The sequence below is a fragment of the Mesocricetus auratus genome, unplaced genomic scaffold (genome assembly GCF_017639785.1).
Source record: "Mesocricetus auratus isolate SY011 unplaced genomic scaffold, BCM_Maur_2.0 Super-Scaffold_100006, whole genome shotgun sequence".
Taxonomy (NCBI): Eukaryota; Metazoa; Chordata; class Mammalia; order Rodentia; family Cricetidae; genus Mesocricetus; species Mesocricetus auratus.
The window spans coordinates 106,486,066-106,508,206 of NW_024429190.1; the positions used below are offsets into that span (position 1 = coordinate 106,486,066).

At 48.0% G+C, this 22,141-nt stretch overlaps 1 long non-coding RNA gene across 1 annotated transcript in view; it reads right to left on the reverse strand.

Moving 5' to 3' along the window:
- Positions 1-22,141, reverse strand: part of LOC110343749 — a 115,734-nt gene that overhangs the window by 53,670 nt on the left and 39,923 nt on the right. The window contains exon 2 of the long non-coding RNA XR_005877948.1: positions 19,409-19,497. This is a non-coding gene — a long non-coding RNA (uncharacterized LOC110343749). The remainder of the gene's footprint in view (positions 1-19,408; positions 19,498-22,141) is intronic.

Consider the following 22,141-nt stretch of genomic DNA (forward strand, 5'->3'; position numbering starts at 1 on the left):
TAATTATGAAGCTGTTGGCCTTGCTTGTTTCTTACTGGCTAGCTCTGACTTAAGTAATTACCCCATAATTGTTAATCTAAGTATTTCTCTTACCGGAGAATAGTTCCGGGCTTCCTACCCCATGGCGGTTACATGCCGACTTTCTGTGTTTCTCCTTCCCAGAGTCCTCCTGGACTCCTAGTCCCACCTATCTAGATTCCTATTGGCCAGCAGTGCTTTATTGACATAAGACTTCCCCAACACAACATGAGATTAAAAACCAAACATTTGTCTGACCTGAGTTCTTTGGCTTTCGCGGGATGTTCCCCATCTGTCTCTTGTGTCCCCTTCCCTCTGCCCCATTCCCTGACTCCATTGTCACCCTGGACCTCCCCTCACACTGCACCGCCATCCATTCTTACCAGGGGAGCCTGCACACAACCGCACAAGCCCTGGGCCGCACTCTTTCTTTCAGGAAGTGCTTGCAACCTTGTTCCCACCTTCCTTCCCATCCCTCTTGTCTTCTCTGCCTCTTCCCTGCCATGGTTCATTCCTGAGCACTTTCCTAGTGTGGCATCAAGCAGCAGAGTTCCAGCTCCAGCTCTGTGGTGTGACCTTAAAGAAGGCGTCAAACCCCTCTTAGCTACCATTTTCTTGGACTCACCCATCCCCATCAGACATTAAGGACGCGGGACTCCCAGAACCACTTGCTAGCAACCAGAGGTGATACCAGGTTAGGCAACCCTGAAGGAGCTTCAGGTGAAGCTCACGGGGACTGTGAGTCCTGCTGCTCAGGCTCTAGCCCCAGTGCTTCTGCTCTCTGTCTGTGGGGCCCCAAACTCACTGATCCTCTCTGTAACTCCAATCATTCATTCATTCTCAATTTTTTTTCTGTGTAGATGAAGTGTGAAAGGCTACAGAGGAGTCATACCCATGCCATAGATGAATGTGGAGTTCAAAAAACAGTCTCTGGTGGGGTTCCTTGCTTGAAATGGCCTCTCTTTCTAGTTGTTCACCGCTGAATATCCCAGGCTAGTTGGCCCGAGAACTTCTGTCTCCAGTCCTTAGCTAAGCTGCGAAAACTCGGGGATTTCATAGGCATGCTACCACGCCCGATTTTATGTAGGTAGATCCTGGGCATTCAAACGCAGATCTTCACACTTACATGCCAAGCACTGAGTCATCTCCCCTGCCTTTGTGCCTTCAGTTTCTAGTAGCTAAAACAGAGGCCACTGTTCCTGCTTGACTAGTAATATGGGATGAATTCAACACCACACACACACACACACACCCTTGTAGCCAGTAAATGGCTGTACTGAGGATACCGAGGGGGGGGGTAAAATACTTTTTATTAGAAAGAAAGGTCAGAATCTCGATCAGAATGCAAGAGAGCACTCTACCCTCTCTTTCTTCCCTTTATCCCTGGCTTCTCCCACATACCTGTGACCACACCCAAATGGGCGTGGTCAGTGCTGCAGGTACATGAGATCTCCCCTATACACCCTGCTTTCTGCTCTGGGGAGAAACAGTTCATGGGTTTTGGTTGTATGGGGATATGTATGGAAAAAAAAAGGACCCTTCTCTGCTTCCCACCCAGACACGCATGTGAAATCCTGTGAGCATGCTACACTCACTTCCTGCTTCCCCACTTAAGATGACAGCACCAGAAACTGACATTTTCAAACTAGTTTCCCACACAGAGGTCTATGGGAAAGGCTTGAAGTCTCAGAGATTCCCTCATTCACCCCTCATCTGGCCAAGCAGCGTGAGACAGTCACATTGTCTCACGGGCCAGAAATCAGGCAGATACTACCTTGGCAGACACACATCTATAAGTTACTAGTGCCATTGCCGTGACAGACCGCTTGGCAGGAACTGCTAAAGATGGAGAGGACTGACTTGAACCCACAGTTCAAGAGCTTACAGTCCATCAAGGCATGGTTTTGCAGCAATGTGATCCTGAGGCAGAGCATCCCGCATCCCATTGGACCAGGAATCAGAGAGAAGCATAGACTGGCTATTGCTCTCAAAGGCCTACCCCGGGGACATACTGACACCAGTCAGAAACCACAACCTTCCAAAACAGTAACACCGGCTAGGGACCATGTCTTCAAACCCATGAGCCCATGGGGGACATCTCACATCCAAACCATAAAACTACCTTCCTGGAGAGGGGCCAGACATGCCAAAAAAAAAAAAAATGAGGGAGTCCAGTTAAAACAAAAACGGTAAAGTCCACCATCCCTCACAAGGTTGTTGGATGCATGCAGCACTGGATAAATGTTTTAAATGTCATTGCCCTTGATGACCCTGAGAAAACAAGGACCATGCTTCCCTGAATAGATCTATTTGTGGGCCTCCTTGCAGAAACTAACACCAGAGAATAAATGTTCCTTACTGCATTTGCCACCCATTTGAGGTCACACTCTTCACAACAAGAGTGGGATAGATCACATAGCACCCAGCCAGCCAGCTATAGTACTTGAAACTGTTCCCTCCCTGTGCTATGTATGCCGTTTCTTCCTCCAGGCTACATAGGCCCCGTTAAATTGCCAAGTTCTCCAGAAGCATGCCCAGTAGACACCCCAAATGGAATCATCACACCACACATTCCCAATCCCACCACGGAGTTGCCCAAGGCGGAGGGACACAGACCAAGGATTCCCATGGCATTCGCCCTTGACTCATGCATTCCTCCATTCATCCATGTAATCCACATGCGTTCTGAGAAACCATGGAGCCAAGTGGGCTGTGGAATTTGCCCTCTGAGATCTCATGGTCTAGGGAAAGACGAAGAGCCCCCGAGACTTCTTCCACAGTGCCAGGGTTCCCACAGCCCGTCCTAGCAGGCAGGGGCTCCAAACAAGGGGTGGTCCCTTTCTCAAAAGGCATTCTGAGAGGCTTGTTTGGGGAGAAGATGCTGGAACCAAGGTCAATGGAGGGACGGCAGTGAAGGGACAAGGGAGGATCCACCTGAAGCGAGGAGGCGATGGTGAGCATCTTGACCTGGGGCAGCTGGAAAGGCCACCACGTGATGAAGGTGGCCCAGCATGAGTTCAGTTAGCATGTGTCCAGGCAGTTACAGTTATCAGGCCTATTCTGTGAAGGGGCACTCCTGGGGATACCCAGACAATACCACCACCTTCCACACACACACACACACACACACCTACCTCTAGACCTCAGCACAGGTAGCACTGCCCATCCATGCAGTGGGCAAGGGGGGAACACTGAGGCCCTACACTTCATCCCAAGGCTGTCTGGTCACCCAGCACACTAATCTCCCAGACTTTATCTATCGCCACTCAGGGACCTAAGGATCCTCACAGAGAACCCTCCCCAGCACTTAGTTCTTCTTTAGCTTAGCCTTGCGGGACCTCAGCAAGTCGTGCCTCTGCCTAGCTGAGCCTGCTCCACCTCTATAAGGCAGAGCTGCACTCCCATGAGGGTCCAGGAGGAGTTTACATGAGCCCATTTCACAGCTGCGGCCAAGCCGACAGAGGGCCCTGCTGAGCATCCTGGGGGTGGGGATGGAGTGGGGACTAACCGTTCTGGTCTTCTGCTGATACTGAGGAGGGCTCTGCAGAATACCTGGAGTCCTGCCAGACACGGAGGCTGAGCCTGCTTGGCACCAGCCCCTGGGAAAAAAAGCCTTAGAGTGTAGACCGTTCCCAGAAACTGGAGACGGAGCTTGTGATAAGGCCGGACTGCTTTCTGAGCCTGCCAGGCAGCCAGTCTAAGAAACCCACACAGGCAAGGGGTGAGGGCCCTGTATGTGGCCTGTCCCTGTGAAAGAGGCCACTTTCCTTCACTAGGGGTTCAGCACTCATGCCACAGGGAGGCACAGGCAACTCCACTGTGGGACCCTGACACCCAGCAGGTCACAGAGTACAGAGGGTTTTGCCCAGAAGCCACTGGCTAAGGCCCATTTATGGCAGGGGTCTTCAAGTGGAGGGACGATGCCTGTTAAGTAGAGCTGGTTCCCACACTGCAGTTTTGCCCTCGGGGAAAGTGCTGAAGGAAAGAAAGCTGGACACAGACCAGCGTCCTCATTTGGCATGCCACAAAGTAGAGGCTCCTAGTGAGGCCTCTGACGGCTCAAGGCAGGTCTCGAGGTCCAGCCTCCTGCTTCATCCTCCTGTTTGCCTTCCTTCTTCTCCTCAACCCACCTGTGCCCATTCTCCAGACCTGGCATTAGGACCACAGAGAGCTTTATATAAAGTAACTAAAAGAGGCCAAAGTGGAGCCTGTACCAGAAAGAAACTCAAATGATCTTTCTCAATCCTGGTTCTGCTACTGTTGGCCTGGATACACTCGCCTCCTTCTCTGGTCTGTCAGCTTATCTGCATATAAGAATGGCCCCTGGTGTCCACCACATGGGTTGAGCTGTAGCAGAAAACCCAGGAGCCCAGGGGAGGTCAGAGCCGGGCAGTCATGTAGAGTGTTCATCAATAGGAGCAGCCCCCAGCCTAGACCCGCTGGGAAAGCCAAAGAACAAAGGCAGAGAGAGCTGCCTCTCCCCACCAGGATGATGAGCTCAGCTACTCACCCTTCTTTGCCCTGCTTATCACCTATAAATGCATACAGTGTGCAGAGGGTCACTATAAATCTAAAATGCAAGGAGGAACCCAGCAGGGCACCTTGCTCACAATGAGAACCAGTGATAGCCCATGCCATCACGCGCAAAGGAAGGGACCTGGAGACGCATCAAATTCACATCCCCACTAAGGAGACCTGGGGATGGGCTGGCCGCAGGCACACAGAGTAGGGATCTAGAGGCACCCCCAGCTATGTACCAGTGGCAACAGCAATTCTTGCTCATGGGCAAGGGACCCAGGGCTGCACTGGCCTCGTGAAGACTGGTTTTAAGAAAGTGGAGTGGGTGCTCTTCAAAGTCAGATACATAGGCCCATCCAAAGCTGTCCATCACCCCCATTATGTGGCAAGCCCAAGACTATCTGGCAAACGTCTACAGCAGGCAGGCAGGCAGGCATGTTTACAGCCTGCATACCCTGGCCCTGGAAAACCAGGATTCGCCTGCTTCCCAGGAGCCAGGTGGGGTAGATCAAGGCTACTGTGAGGAAGGCCAGCTGGGCTCTCCTCTGCCTCCCTAGGAGGCTGTCGTGGAGCATTTGCTCCTGGTATTTTGAATCTGTGAGGGAGATGTTAGGGAAGATAAAGGGCTGGAGAAGAATGCATCATTTCTCAGCCTCCGAGTGTGTCAGTCATCCCTGCTCCAGCAGTAATGAACAGCGAGGTCCCAGGAAGGAGGGCAGGCACCTGTGTGCCCAAGAACAGCTTTTTGGAACTGTTGGGAAGAGCAGGATGGAGGGAGGCAGGTTCTGAGAGAGTATATTATCCTTCACCTCCAGGGCCACTCAGCTGCCTCAAAGCACCCAGACTCTGTTTCTAGATCTTTCCAGGATCCAACATTCATACAGAAAGCCTTTGCCCAATATGGGACTGCCTCTGTCAGCTGAGAAGCCAGAAAGTCCAGCTGTGCTGAGAAGCAGACTTTGAGTGCTGTGAAGCAACTTACTCTCTCTAGCGCCCTTTGATGCCTTCTTCTCTTTGCCTATAGAGGTCCCAGACACGTCTTCATCAAGTCCTGCTGGATTTGGGAGGCATCCTTCTTCTTTTTTTTTTTTAATCCGTCTACACTTTTTGCTGCCCAGCCAGCCTCCTAGCCCACCCTTAGTGTCTCCAGCCTTGATTCCTTCCTCACTTCCTACTGGGCTTCCAATTTTTGCTAAGGATCCCTATAATCCATTTGTCACATACACAGATGCTTCCCTACTGGGGTTCCCTCCTGCTGTGCAGTCAGGATGGGGACTGTACTTATGTGGCTCACCCCTGGGCCCTCCAAGACTTAGCACATTGCAGAGCACCATAGGTGCTCAATAAATGTGCGTGGGCTGAACGAAGAAAGGGATGAAAAAGAGATAATACGGACTCGGCAGTGTGGAGAGAGTCTGGGAATTTGAAGGAGTGCAATAACATGTTTGGAGTCAGGTGTTCGAAATCCCACTGGGATGGGCTAAATCTATCCCTTGACAAAACGCAGTAAGGTATCTTTGAGGTCTCCCAGTGCCGCCTTCTGAGGGCACTTCTCTGCAAATGCCAGGTAGCATGGGGGGTAGCTCTTCTACAGGGCACCCCAGAGATAGGTGCTCCCCTATGATCACTATGATGAGTACCTCTGCCTTGCCAGGACTTAGTTAATTCCAACATGAGAATTAGCAGCACTGGCCAACCTTGGACAGACACTGACTACCCAGCACCCTCAGAGTGGGAGCTGATTCCCTAGCTACCTTCAACCCAGTTAGGTCTCTTCCCCCAGGGACCTCTGGAGCTGCCCCTCAGGAAGCCACACCCCTCCCTGCCCACCCTGGCTGCTGCTCTGGCCTTGAGCCAGTCTGTTAATGCAGCTGCTTTAGTTTGTAGCTCAGAACTCAGCACAGCTCTCCCAGGAGCCATGGAGGAAAGCTGGCCAAATTCAGAGAAGGCCAATGGGGAGGACGCCGATACCCGTCTCTGTGCCAGGGAAAGGTTCCATTCAGTGGACAAACAGATGTTCTATAGAGCTGCCCCTGAACTTTGGAAAACATGGCCTGGGTAGGGCATAGGACTGTCCTGGGCCAAGTTCTGGCTTCTTGATATTCAGCCCCATCACTAAGCCCCTGTAGGGAGAGGGAAAAGTCTGCTACCTCTCTCTGATGCTATTCTCCCGAACCCCTGCAGGCGGTTCCTCTGCCCCACCACATTCCCTCCTATTAAAGCAGACTCTCAGAAGATCTAGGGACTTCACCCCACTGGGGTAAGTGGTTAACAGCTCCTGCATCGTCCTCCCATGGGTATGGTCACTGGCAGGATCCAGGATTTACGTGTAAGCAGAAAAGCAATAAGGAAGGGATTTCAGATACTAGCCAGAATCTGGGGATGCACAGAGGCCCTGGTACCTTCACAGCATCTTCAAGACTGCCTTGATGTCATGCATAGCAGGGATGCTGGCTTGTGTTGGCGGATCAGAAAGCAGCTGTGGCACGGGAAGCAAGACCTAGTGGCCTATAACTGCCAGCGAAGGTCCATGTCCCAAATGCTCTACAATCTCCCAAAGTAGTGCCACCAGCTGTGGATTAAGTGCACGAGACATGAGTCTGTGAGGGACACTTCACATTCAAGCCATAACATTCTGTTCCTGGTCCCCATTGGCTCATTGATATTTAATAATAAAAAATACATCTGGTCCAAATGGAAGAGTCCCCATTGTCTCGACAGTCCCAATACGTCTCAAAAGTCCAAATTCTCTATAAAACCAAAAACTAGGTGACATTCTTCTGGTATACAGTAGCACAATGTATAAATTCACATTCCAAAAGGGAGGCTAATAATGATTAATAATAATAATAATAATAATAATAAATCAAACCAAGCAAGACCAAATCCCAGCAGAGCAAACATTAAACCCTGCAGTTCCATGTCCAGTATTTGGGGCACCTGGTAACATAGTCAGATCTCCAACAGCCTTGGATAGCATCACCCCTATCTCCTTGCCGCCTGCAGTACACATGATCTCTCCCCGGCTCTGACTCCACTCCGTGTCAATGGACTCCCCATGTTGCTGGCACCAGCATCATCCTAGGGTATCATTCACTGTGATTTAGGCTTCAGTTTCCGCCTCGTGCACAACTTCCTCCAGGGTTCCACACAGGAAATGGACTGTGGTACTCACTGCTTGACCTCACTTGCTTTTCTCTGGAATCCTGGTGCAAACCTCAATGACCCCTTAACTCTCGTATCCCTGCGTTTACAAGGCCAGCTCTATGTGGAAAACACCATGTTCTGTTATCAGCCCGAGGGGAAGCCATGCCCTTTCCACCCGAGTCAAAGCAGCTTCCATGTGGCTGTGTGGCTGAAGCATGGGAATGGGAAGCATTTCCTTGCATACCTGTTAGTGCGGTACCTCTCTTATCAGGCATTGTCAAGACAGGGTTTCTCTGTGTAACAGCCCTCACTATCCTGGAACTCACTTTTGTGGACCAGGCTGGCCTTGAACTCACAAAGATCTGCCAGCCTCTACCTCCGGAACTCTGGGATTGGGATTAAAGGCCTGTGCCATAACCGCCCAGTGGCACTTTCAGTTTTCCTGCCTTGGAGCCTTTGATGGGAGGGGGTCTCACTTTTTAAGTCCTCAGTCCTGTTGTGCCCATGAAAATGTACATTTTTCCTTTAAGGGCCTGACACTACTTTCAAACAAATAAACAAACAATTACAGCAACTTTGTCCACACCCACATCATGCACAACTCTCAACGTGTTCCTGCTGCCCTTGAAGGACCCACCCAGGTTGATCTGTGGAAGGACTGGAGAGAGAGAAAAGGTCCCCAGGTAGAAGAGAGTGGGGACATGGGACTGGCCATTTGAATGACTGTTAGATGTAAAGAGGTGAGGGGTAGGCACGAGATAGACTGTCAACAGATGTGGTTAAGAGGGGACTATAGGATCCACAGACCATCGGCTCTAGAAAAGCTAAGACTTTAAGCCCAGAGAAACCTTTGAATAGCTATACCATGATCAGATATATTTTCTAGAATGATCACTACAATGTATTGTGGAGAATGGCTTACAACAGAGCAACTTAAGAGTTTAGTCCTGTTACCATCTCATTGACTTCCAGGCTCTGTTCCCAGCTCTTTTTTTTTTTTTTGTTTTTTTGTTTTTTTGTTTTTTGTTTTTCGAGACAGGATTTCTCTGTGGCTTTGGAGGCTGTCCTGGAACTCGCTCTGTAGACCAGGCTGGCCTTGAACTCACAAAGATCCGCCTGCCTCTGCCTCCCGAGTGCTGGGATTAAAGGCGTGCACCACCACTGCCCGGCTTGTTCCCAGCTCTTGATACCCAGCAACCTATTTATGACTGTGGTGCACTAGTGAAGGATTGTTGCTATCCCATGTTACAGATAAGAACACCGAGGCACAAAGAAGATGAATTTCTTATCCACAAGACCAATGCAGGCTGTGGTGGCAGCACTAACAGCTGAATCTGGGTAGTCTGGCTCCAGGGTCTGCCTGCTTCCTTCCCCACAGTGCTTGCCCAGGTGAGAGGTGCACAAAGCAGGGCTCCCTGAGGAAACTGGGAAAGTTATTCTTGTTTCTTATTCTTTTCTGTACTCACAGCCCCAGACAGGGAAGGGCCGCGTGTAAACACATGACCAGCTCCACATCCCTGTAACAACAGTTAACCTGGTCCTAAGACAGCATGGCCTGTGAGCTGACAGCTCCTTTTCAAAGCCACAGCCACCACCACCAGGTGCCAGGGATGCTGACTGAGAAATAAGATGCAGGGCTGATCTGCAAGCTGATCTGTGAGCCTCCGCAGAGATCTGTGCAGGAAGCTGCAGGCATGTCTTCCATGTCTGCGGCACTGTGGGGACCCCAAACCAGGACCGACCGCAGCCCAACCCAGCACTACCCCCAGGTCCCTGCTGAGAGTGCTAAGGGGAGCACCTGAGGGGAACCTACGCTGCCTTAAAGTTCTGAACAAGGTGCCCTGCTGGAATGACGCCTGCAACTGAGCAATGAAGGCATTGCTCTGGCGCACACAGGGGTCTGCTGGAAACTTCCTGAGGGGCTGACTCTGAAGGGAGCAAAAGCAGATGCTGGCTAGGGACGAGTCACACTTCACAGGCAGTTAGCACAGTCGCATCTCAGGCACACAGGAAAGCACTCGTTGGCATCAGGAACTAGAAAAGCCTGGCTTGTCTTCTCACTAAATCTTCAGTCACTGTCCTGCCTGTCACATGGCTCTCTGGCTCCCTTCTCTGCTGCATTCTTTTTTTTTGCAAGAAGCATCGATACACATCTCAGTGTACCAGAAACTGGCGTGATCTTTTTTGTGCCCAGGGCTTTTGCACAGCACCTGGACCTCCTTCCCCTGGGGTTTAGCCCTCCCAATAAATAACGATATGAGGGAGGTTTACAGGAGCACCCACACACACACACACACACACACCAACATTTTGCATTCCAGAGTTTCAATCAACTATGACCTTGAAAACTATTAAAGGATAAGTTCCGGAAATAAACAACTCATGGGTTTTAAGTTGTGCAACTTTTTGAGTAATACTATGAGATCTCCTACTGTTCCCCATCCTTTTCTTGGACACCTGTCACCGTAACTCCAGTGTATCCATAGTATACCCTGTCTGCCCATTACTAATTCCTGGTTTTCAGATTGGTTGCCAAAAATGCCATGGTGTTTACGTGTGGGTAGCAGCCCCAAACGCAATGGTAGAGATTCTAGCAATTCAAATATGTCAAAGAAAAGCTGTAAAATGCTGCATGGCACCAAGTAAAAAGGTGAAAGTTCTCCAGTTAGTATTAAAATGAAAAGACATGTGGTGAGGTTACTAAAGTCTACCGTGGGTAGAATGAACGGAAGACCCACACTGAATAATGTAGAGGCTTTGCTACTATTTACAATTTGGCATTCACTAGAGGCTAGGGACCCTCTTGGATAAAGGAGTCTGCTGTAGCCAAGCCCAGCAAAACAGCAGACACCATTTTGGGACTCCAAGCCCAGTGCTCGAGGCATCTGTCTGGGACCTTCATACTGATCAGGTTTTTCTATTGTGTAAGTTTATTTTCCTGTTGCACTGCAATACCCTGACAAAGGCTACTTAAGGAAGAAAGGATTCATGCTGGCTCACAGTTTGAGGGTGCGGTTCATCACAGCAAGGAAGTCACAATAGCCAGAGATTGAGACAGCTGGTCATATTGTGTCCATAAGTCAAGAAGCAGAGAGCAATAAATGCTTGTGCTTAGCTAACTTTCTCTGTCTTATGCATCCCCAAGCCTGGGGAATGGTACCATACATAGTGGGCATGTCTTCCCACTTCAATCCGATCAAAGGTAGTTCTTGGGGATGGAGATGTGGCAGGATGGTTAAAAGCCCTTGCTGCTCTTCAGAAGATCAAGCTCAGTTCACAGAACACACTTAGGAACCACCACCCGTGATTCCAGCTCCAAGAGCTCCTACAGTCTTCTGGCCTCCATGAGCACCTGCCCATGTAAGGCATACATTCACATAGACACATATACATAAATGAAAATAAACATTTAAAAATTTACCTACAAGTATGTTCTGAGACCCGGCCCCCAGATAATCCTTCTAGAGTTGATAACTGAAACTAGTCATACATAGTTACTACTACAAGGGCCTGCTCTAGGCAGGTAAATATGAAGGTCACATTACAGAAAAGAGTCCCATTGGGAAGACACAGAGGTAGGGTTGCTGTCAGTGAACCAGACATGACTTTTGGAGCAAGACACAGCTTCCTGTTTGGCCACAAGACAAAGGCATGACACAGGAAGGCAGGTGTGGCATTCTCATCCCCAGTCATCCCCCTAAAACACTGACTTCACTGTGACTAAACATAGACCCAGCACACAACAGCCACCTGGCAGGGTGATTCTGCCAAGTGTCTTGCTTTGTGGTCTGTTGTGTGACTTTTTCCTGGGGAGAAGTAAACAACCCTGGGTAGGACACCAACAACAGACAGAATGAAAGATGCATTCATGTCTAGCTTGGTGAACCTATGAATCTGCTGGGGTTACTTACTGGAATACGGATGACTCAAAAGCAGCGGTATCATCACAAAGCCCATCCCATGCACCCCTGGAACTCTGCGAACAATCTGTAGGCAGAATCCCACCATTCCCTGTAGCTGTGTACTGTGTACATAACCTTGGAGTGGTGCCCCGTGAATATTGTGGGTTTCCTGAGATTCCTACATCTTACAAACTTCTGCCGTCCCTCTTGTAGAGACTGCTGGTGCTCAGGGGAAACAACCCCATATTCTCCCACCTCCATTCTCCTTCTCAGAGTCTCTTCCAGGCCCTGGCATTCAGAGATTTTATCCCATAGAACTCTGACCTATGGAAAAGATATCTGAGAGACCATGTGCACAGGAGTCATTAGTCTAGCCCAGATACCTCGGCAGTCTGGTGCAGAGTCCAGCTTCCTGTAGAGTACAACTTATCCATCTGGCTCTGTGAACTTAGACACTTGCTCCCTACCCCCAAATCTGAAAGAACCAAATGAAGTGAACTTGATTTTCTGATCTGCTAAATAGATGTTGATTTCTTCAGCTTATCATTAAATAGTGTTGCCACATGGAATAAACAAGCGTCCTAACAGTTCTGTGTGTCTCAAAGGTCTTGAAGGCTTGCCCTGGCTGGCTTTGGAGCAGGAGCAGGTAACTGGATTCCTATAGCCCATGAAAAGGCCAAGTAGGCATCACTATCCCAAAGAAACTTCCTCAAAAAGATCAGAGATCATGAACAATGGGATCCAGGCTCCCAAATGCCCCAAGGTGTGATGTCTAGTATCCACTTGCTTTCCCCTTACTGTTGACCTTATTCTTCCAGTTTTAGGTTCTCAAGAGTACAAAAACATCACTTTCAGTCACCTCTGACTTGTATCCAAACAAACAAGTACATGAAAAGAATACAGGACTGAGATGATAGCTCAGTCAGTGAAGTGTTTGCCATAAAGCATGAGGTCCTGAGATCAATCTCCAGAACACATGCTTTAAAAAAAACCCCAAAAAACAACAACAACAACAAAAACAACATACAACTGGGAGCGATCCTGTGTGTTTGATCCCCAGTGCTGATGGAAGCTGGAACAGTTGGTTCTCAGGTTTACTGATCCCAGACTACTACTCCATGCCAATGAGAAACTCTGTCTCAAAAACAATGTGTCTGACACCTGAGGAATGATACCCAAGGTTGATCTCTGGCCTCTGAATGCACACACACACACACACACACACACAAACACACACACACACACACACACCACAGAGCTCTTTTAGATCAGCTCATATGGCAAAAGGCCTGGAGAGGGGTTTTGCTAAGCTTAGACCACATGGTTACCATAGCAGTCACTGGGATATGACCAGGTTGAGTATAGGGAAAATACAGTAACCAGTGCATATCAGTTAATGAAGGAGTCCAGTTGCACCCTAAAAGGCTAAAAGAGAGTGAATGCTACTCGGACGACACTGGGACTAACCAGGTGTGTCATGCCAGTGACATTTGCCATGAAGGGACCTACTAGTTCCTGAGTGCTAGGCAATCTATAGGAAACACACATTAATTGTTCTTTCCTTCAGGCCAATGGGCTCCAACCCACTGAAGGAAATAAGGTGCCATGGAAAGTCTAGACACAGTGAGCTTTGATTTTACTCTGCCTCCCAATTTTCCAGTGTTACCAAAAATCAAAGTTAATTCCTTCTCTGGGTCCTATCTATTTCCTGTACAAAGCAATGGAGGTGGAATGGCTAGTGTCTGAGGCCATCCTCAGGCTCTTCTGGAAAGGACATTGTGTAGCTGACCCCTCCTAGCATTGCTGCATTCAACATTTCTCTATCTGAATTTATCCTACATATGACTTAGCCACACTCTCCAGCCATTTGTCGCTACAGGTGAACAACCTATCCATCAGCCACAGGCAGAGACATTGTCTTGGCAATAATGAAATGGAGAAAAGCATCAGTGCAATACTCTACACAATATTGTAGGAAGCATCTGAAGTCAGATCAGCTATGATCTAAGTGAGTTAATAGAAAAGGATGCCCCAAGTCCATGGGTCATGTGGCAGGTCAATTTTAGCCAAACCTCTATTCCAGGATTTACAACCAGAATCCTCATTGTGGGTTGAAACCGAGGCTGCCTGTGAGCAGACCATGATGGGTAAACCACTGCTCTTTAGAATTCAGTATGTTCTCTGTTCCTGGTTTTGCTTTTTTGTTTTGTTGAGACAGATTCTCACTGTGTACCTCTGGCTGTCTAGGAACTCACTCTGTAGACCAGGCTGTCCTCAAACTCACAGAAATATGCCTGATGCTTGCCCTCTGCCTTCTGAGTGCTGGGGTTAAAGGCATGTGTCACCACACCCAGCTCTCTATTCCTGTATTGGTTTACCAAATAAGTGGCTCTGACCCCTTGGGGACTTTGTCTATCTACTCAACTCCTCTTGCTCACTGAGGTCCCAACTTCTGATACAGCCATAACAGTCCTTGCAGTGTGCTCCTCCCTCTGGGGCTGACACATGTTGTCTTTCCCCTGTGGCCCTCCTCTTGGCTCACCCAATACTTGGTTTCATCCTCAAATCATATCCCAAATGAAGACTCCCATGCCCTCCCATTACATCTTATGTGGTACCCTTGAACAGTCTTTCCTAAGATGAGTTTATTTTCTCCCATAGTGCTTGTGATCATCTAGAATCTCCAATTTAGTGAACTGCTCAGTTTATTACCTACCTTTCTCACCAGAATGCAACTTACATATGGACAACACTGCACCTTCTCTGCTGTTCCCTCACTCCTAAAGCTATATGGTCCAGTTGGGGCCCCCTACAGACCAGTCACCAAATGAGGAGACACAATACAAACAATGTCTCAGAATTAGATGGAGATAGGATGCCCTTATCATGGGTGAGGCAGAGCCTATCTGTGAAGTTCTTATCTATGGGGAAAAAAACCCAAGAAGTTCAAACCCAGGAAGTCAGCATGATCATATAAAATACCACAGGAGAAATGCCTTAAAGTGAATAGTAGGCTAGTATTGATTACTGTTATTATTACCGGGACAAAAAACCTGACAGAGGTAACTTACTAGAGGACGAATTAATTCAGGATTATGGTTTTAGGCCATCTTGGAAGAGAAGGCAGAGTATTGGGAACATGAGATGGCTCATCAGAGGACACAGGACCCAAGTATAACCCCCCAGGCCTGCACTTAGTGCTACATCTCCCAGATAAGCCTAACTTCCCAGAGGCCCACAACCTTCTAAAACAACACCATCAGCCGGGAGCCGGGTGTCCAGACATGTGAGCCTGTAGTGGACATTTTACTAGGTAAACATAGGACAGGATACTAGGTAAACAGTTCAGTTTGCAATAGTGTCAAAAAAACAATTCTCGGAAATTCAGGGTGGGTGAGATGGCTGAGAGGATAAAGGTGCTTGCCACACTAGCCTTATGACCTAAGTTCAATCCCTGGAGCCTACACAATGGTCGAAAAAGAACTGACTCTATAAAGTTGATCCGTGAATTCTCCACATGTGCACTCTGGCACACACATGCTCTCTCTCTCTCTCTCTCTCTCTCTCTCTCTCTCTCTCTCTCTCTCTCTCTCTCTCTCTCTCTCTCTCTCTCTCTCTCTCTCACACACACACACACACACACCAGACACATACACACATACACAATAGCAGTTTTTAAAATATATTCAGGAACTCATTTCATAAAAGAAACACAAAGTCTGCATTCAGAAAATTACCAAGCTGTTGAAGGATATGAAAGCTCCAAATGAACAGGAAGACATCATATGTTTATGGATTGAACAACGTAACCCTGGAGTGGTGGAAACACTCCCATATCCATCCATAGATGCAACACAGTTCCCAGTGAAATCTCAGCTGTTTTCTTTGCAGGGCTGGACAAGCTGATCCTAAAGCTCACTTGGAAATTCACTGAGGCTTAGAATAACCATAGTTGGAGGACTCACACTTCCTGATTTCAAAGCTTACTTCCAAGTTACAGTAATCAAGACAGTGTGGAATTGGCATAAGAGCAAACATGGAGATTAATTGAGTCAAATTGAGAATCCAGAAAGACATCTTCACACTGACAGTCAATTCATCTTTGGAAAGGGTGCCAAAATATAATTCATGGGGAAGTAATAGTCTCTTCAATGAAGCAGTGCTGGGACAACATGCAGAAGGACAGAGTTGGATCTGTACATCACTCCATATGTAAAAATACCCAAAACTGAATAAAATTTCCAAATTTAAAAGCTAAAACTAGAAAGCCATTAGAAGAAAACATGGGGGTAAATGCTTTGTGATCTCAGATCGGATAATGGTTTCTTAGATGTGACTCCCAAACACAGAAACAACAAAATTTAAAAAAAATAGACAAAGGACTTTACTAAAAAGTAAAACTTTGTGCTTTCAAAAAATATCACCAAAATGTGAGGGTGGGGGGTGGAAAGAGAACCACTAAATGGGAAGATAGAAATGCAAGTCAGACATCTACTAAGGGATATATATGCAGTATATATAAAGAACTCAGACAACTCAATAATAAAATGACAGTCCCACTAAAAAGTAGTGAAGATTTGTAATACACATTTCTTCAAGAAAAAAACCTACAAGCAGTCAACAAGAATGTAGAAAGGGGCTTAATATCATGTACCTCCAGGAAAACACAAGCTGGAACTAGTTTCTCACCCCTTGATACCAAGTGGCACAGATATAATCAATAAGTCAAATAGCAATAGCAGGAAAAGATCTAGAAACCAAGAATCTTACTATACTCCTAGTCAAAGTGGAAATTTTTAGAAAGACAGTTCCTCATACCACACAACGGAGTTACCATGTGACACAGCAACCCTAGTTTTAGGTATATACTCATAAGAAATGAATCACAAGTCCACACGAAGTATGTACACAACTGCTCACAGCAACACTATTCCAAAGAGTAGGACGAGACAAAATGTCCATCAGTGGATGAGTAGATAAACATATGAAATATCCTGCCATGGACTATTACTCAGCCATAACAAGAAACAGAGCACTGACTTATCACCATATGAATGAACTATGGAAACATTATGCTAAGTGGGAGATGCCAGTTACAAATGCACATGTAACTTATGGTTCCATTCTTACGAAACACTCAGAATTCAGAACTCCAAGCTAAGATAAGCAAAAATAAAAATGAGTGGTTGCCTAGTGCTAGGACAAACGGGAGACTGTCGGATCGTGGCTGAAGAGCATAGCATCTCCTCTTGCCTAATGATTTGTTTATTGGGATGGTAAGATAGTACAGAATGAGCTTAAGACCACTGCATGTCAACTTGCGGTGGGTAAATAATATAGTCTATGAACTGTATCCTATCATTACAACTGTTTAAAGAGAACAAAGGAAGAAATAGCTGTGTTGACCAACACACGAAATAGACTTTTTGACTTGCTGTTCTAGAATCATGGAAGACCCCATAGACACAGTCATCATGGTGTATGTGTGTGTGGAGACCTCCTCTGAAAGAGAGTAAAAAAGGTCAGGGCCAGTTTCCTGACACTTTGTGGAAAGCACTGAAAACCACCGAGCTTGGGAATGTATGGCATTTGGAGAGTGCTAATCCCAGACCTCACGTGACCTTTCCGTGTATTACAGGATCCACCTGGAATCCATGTCAAGAAGCACTTGAACAAGACTGCCTGAGCTCCCTCAGAAAGAATGCCTTACCCACTAAGATGACCCACGGGGATAGAGAGTATCAAGAATTTGTCCATCAACTATAGTTCAGTTCATCCTATCTCAAATGATAGGAAATTCACCGCATGAGGAGAAAGGACTGGCCAACAGCCTAGAGCCCAGGGTGGATGGAGGGCAACTTGGACTAGCCCCTGCACACATAGCTCTTCATCCCTGTTCCTCATCACATCTTCCTGACATATGGGATTTATAGGGCCGGGACTGGCATCCAGGTAGGGTGACCCAAGAGAAAGTATCTGATCATGAGGTGGCTCTGACCAGCTCACTACCCTCTCCATTCTAGCCTCCCTCATCAAAACCCACAGTTCTGGGAGAGAGAGGAATGGTTGTCCTTGTTGAATGGATAATGAGGCTGAAGTTCAGAGAGCTGAATCTCAGAACCTCTCTGGCACCCTAGGGGTGCAGCAAGCAGGTCTTTCAGCGCACAGACAAGGCCAAGCAGCAGAGGAGTCAGGGCTGCAGGGGCAGCCAGCAGAGAGCCAGAAGACTCTTCAGCCTGCCACGGGGTTCTCCAGAGGTCCCACGGATATGAGGCACAATTGTCAGACGATTCTGAACCCACGATTGACCCTTCCTTCCTGATCTACCTCCCCTACTCTCTCTCCATCCACTTCCTCCTTTCTACCCTCTACTGTCTAGCTTTCTGGGTCACCATGTGCAGAGAGCACATGTGCCTCATGTAGGTGGCGCCGCTGAAGGGAGAGTCCTTCCTCCTCTTGCTGTCTGGCTCCTTCGCTCAAGTCCTTGAACCACACTGACCACATCTAAGTCACTTTCTTGTGTACAGGCAGCAACATCCTGCTTGAAGAGCTGTTCCTTCTGCCCCTTAACCATTTTTGCAGGCTTCTGCTCATTTCCACAAGTAAATCGTGTATCACCTATCCCTTCTGGGAACCTGCCAACACCCTTCACAACCAATAACTATCACCTGCTGCAGGCGGCACTGGGTGACCGCTGGTGGCAGCCTGGCCGCTGCGTACTGTTTCCCTTTACCATAACGAAATATCCCCGAGAGCAAAAGCTGTGAACTTGTGTCTCTATAACTCCAGAATGTAGCAGAACCCTGGCCCACTGGCCCATGCTTAAGAAACACTCGAGGATAAAATAAGCTTTCTCACTACTTCTATCAGCCTTTGAGGGAACTCTCCACTGTCCTTTCCACACACATTCCTCCCCTGGCAGGATGTGAGCAAAATTTAGGTTCTAATGGTCAGGGCTTCCCCTTTGCAGAGTCACCAGCCAATCTGGCTCAGCTGGAAGATGAAAATGAACCTCTTTCTGCCAAGCACTGCCCTCTCAGTAGACCTCCTGCAGAAGACAGAAGCAGGGGGGAGCCAAAAAAAAGCATCAGCCTTCCAACCTGCTGCAGCACCCAAGAAGCAGCACTCAGCACTCCCCACCCCCAAACAAACCCTGTGTGCAAAGTACCAGATGGGTCCCCAGGGAAGGCCAGGTTGCTAGAGGAGGGTACTTCTGTGACTCGTGATACTTAGAAAGTTCTGGGGTGGACAGGGGTCAGACAAGGTGCAACCATCTCCATCTAGACCCAAGAGCTTTAGAAAGCCCAGCTTCCTCACACCAGGGTCTGCTGGAAGCAGGACATTTGTCTTCAGGAGAACAGGCTCAAGTAGGGGAAGTCTGTCTACCTGGGCCCTGACTGTGGGACTCAAGTTCTAGACAAGAAGTAGAACAGTCAATCGGAAGATCAGCTGGTTATAATGGAGGGCTGACTCTGTCTGCCGAGGTTTCCTGGGCGTTTTGAAAGCATTAAATTATTTACTTCCCACAATAACCCTGGGGTGGCACGCTGGAGCCGGCTCCTAATGGCTCACAGGAGCCAGTTGTTCAGTTTTCAGAAGTTTTATAAGCTGGGTGTTAAATACAGCTATTATGTAAAAATTAGATTATATAAACCCACAATTAAATAAATTATACTAAAAACAAAAGCAATAAATACTCAGAACTCCCGGCTTTCACATTCTTTCTCTGTGTCTCAGTGTTACCCTAACTTTGAGGTTGTCCCTGTCAACAGCATCTGTCTGGTGGAAACACTACACAGTGGTGGCCACCAAGCGTCTCTTACCAAGTCTGTCTCTGTCTTTGGTGACGTCACTGTGGACGCAGCTGAAGGCTGAGAGTCTGGACTTGATTTCCTCACCGTGGTTAATTTTTCTAGATAGAAAAAAATGGGGGAAATATTTATCATTACATGTGGTGTTCCTCAGGAGTCATCTGCCTCGCTTTTTGAGGCAGGGTCTCTCCCTGAACCTGGAGCTGGCTTAGTAGGCTCTGACATCTGGTCAGTAAATCCCAGGAACCCTTCATTTTTCCACCTCCCCAGAACTGGGACACAAGTATGTCCACAACATCTGGCTCTTTTTGGTGGGTTCTGGGGATCAAATTCACACCCTGGTATTTGCATGGCCAAGCACTTTGCTGACTGATCTGTCTATTGGCCCAGACTCATCTTTGACCTTTCAAACTGGACTTAATACTTGCCATCCACAGGGAGTTCCAGGCTTTCAGGGTTGATTTGGGGGCTGCTGAGGTGACCCACTTCCTCGGTCAGAAAGCTGATTCTCTGCCTCTCACTGTGTAGACCAGCATTGTTGGATTACTGAGACCCCATCGTGAAAGCCAATTTAATACCGCCCACTCTGTGTGTGTGTGTGTGTGTGTGTGTGTGTGTGTGTGTGTGTGTGTTCCTCTCAATAACCCTGGGTAATGTATCTTAAGTGGTATTAGAAACTCCTACATCCCCTAATACCTCTCCACCCACTAGTTAACAAAATAGCTTTCAATGATCCTATCTGAGGACTGCTGAATTCAAACCCAGGGTCCCCACACGCCAGCCATACAAACTTGGGCTAATTCTCCCCTCTGGAGCTCAGCCTCCTCCTGTCAAGTAGGGTTGGAGCTGGACTTGCTGAAAGCATGCTGCAAGAGCCTGCCGGTTAACACTCGACAGCCTCTGAACATAGTAGGTGCTCCAAGTGGGTGTTTTCTATTGTTACCACCTGCTTGCTGTGCGAGGTTCCCGCCCAGGTGTTCACACAGGTGTTAATTCACTTAATCTCTCCACAATCCTGTGAGAGTGGTACTGCTATTAACCCCATTTACAGAGTCACAGAGAGGCGATTAGGGTGGAACATACGAAATTGCTAGCTTTGTAGGTCAAACGTAGTTGTGGATCAGCAGTTGCCTGTGACTCACAGCTAGAAGGATTGCAGGTCTCAAAGTCTTGCAACCTGCCTGAGCTGTGTGCAGCCTGAGCATTTATTGGAGTCCCTACCTGACACTAGAGAGGTCATGTCTCTCTTCCAAACAGCACTCAAGGTAGTGCTGCAGGCCTGTTTATGCAACCAGAGCTCTGCTTGTGTAGAAGCTGAACATTAGGGCTATTTAATATGCCTTTTCCCCAAACTTTCATATTAGTCTTCAGTGAATGATATAAATATCACCTCCTCTATGACTCTGCCTGACTTCTCCAGCCCAAGGAACAGACCTATGCAAAGACTCAGAGGGACAGGGACCTGATTACCCAGGGAACAGTGGCAAGCTTCCCAAGGTTAGTGCTAAGGTTGGAAAGGACTTGAGCATGAAGAATGAGACCCCAGAGGCCGTGAGGAGGTTGGCTCCACTTTCACCATAACAGTGAGCCTCTGGGTTCTCTTCATCCAGTCAAGTTGACAGCTACACTAACCATCACAGAAGCTGACATAGATGAGGTGGTGTCTTATTTGTTTTCTACTGTTGCGATAAAATGCCATGACCAAAAGCAACTTGGAGAGGAAAATGTTTAGTTCATCAAAGAGCTTTGTAGTCCATAATCTAGGGAAGTCAGGGCAGGCAGGAACTGATACAGTGGCCACGGAGCTGCATTGCTTACTGACTTGCTCCTCAGCCTGCTTTCTCAACCTAGGGCCACCAGCCTAGGAGCAGTACTGCCCACAGTGGGCTGGGCCCTCACACATCAATCATTTTCACACCATAGGCTTTCCCACAGGCCAATCCAGCGAAGGCATTTTCTTAATTGGGGTTACCTCTTCCAAAATGACTCTAGCTTGTGTCAAGTTGATCTAAAACTAGCCAGTTCAGGTGGGCTGGGCAGGTGGAAATGTGGAGAGGACCGGAGGAGGCCCCACAACATGGGTGTGTGGGAACTTCAAGACAGTCTGCTACCTCTGCCCATCTGTAGTCTAGTGCTTAGGAGATGGCTTGAGCCACTCCCAGCATGGTGGGCAAGACCAGGAATCAGAACAAACTCAGTGCTGGGGCTTTCTGGGAACCTCTGCAGCTCCGTGTTGCCATGGCCTATGGAGAACGATAAACTCTTCTGTGTTCCCACCTTCAACATCCACTTCACACCTATTCCAGCTCAGAGAAGAGGGTTCTGGGAATACGTGTCATCTTTGGCCTACAGTCCTACATTGTGGATGGTGGTTCCAAAGCTAGGGACACTTAGGGGACCCAGGAAGGAATGGCTTCTCCCCTTGGCTGAAATGCTCTGTGTGGAAGGGAACCCATTCTTCACAACCCTTTCTCCCGTCAGCCTCCAATCTCATTCCCGTCTTCCCCAAATATGCATCTCCCTTCTTGACAGAAACTTTCATATATACTGTTCTCTGGGCAGAAATATCCTTCTGTGCACCTTCCATTCCCCTGGTACGGGCCCTCCTGGTTATCTGTTGTCTGCTCCCCACCTCCTGCCTAGCCTGTCAAGTCCATTCCACTTTCTATACCACCTGACAACTCAGAGAAACCCGATAGCATCCTCCTGGGGCCAGACCTGGCCTTGGGCCTCAGTTTAAAGTGA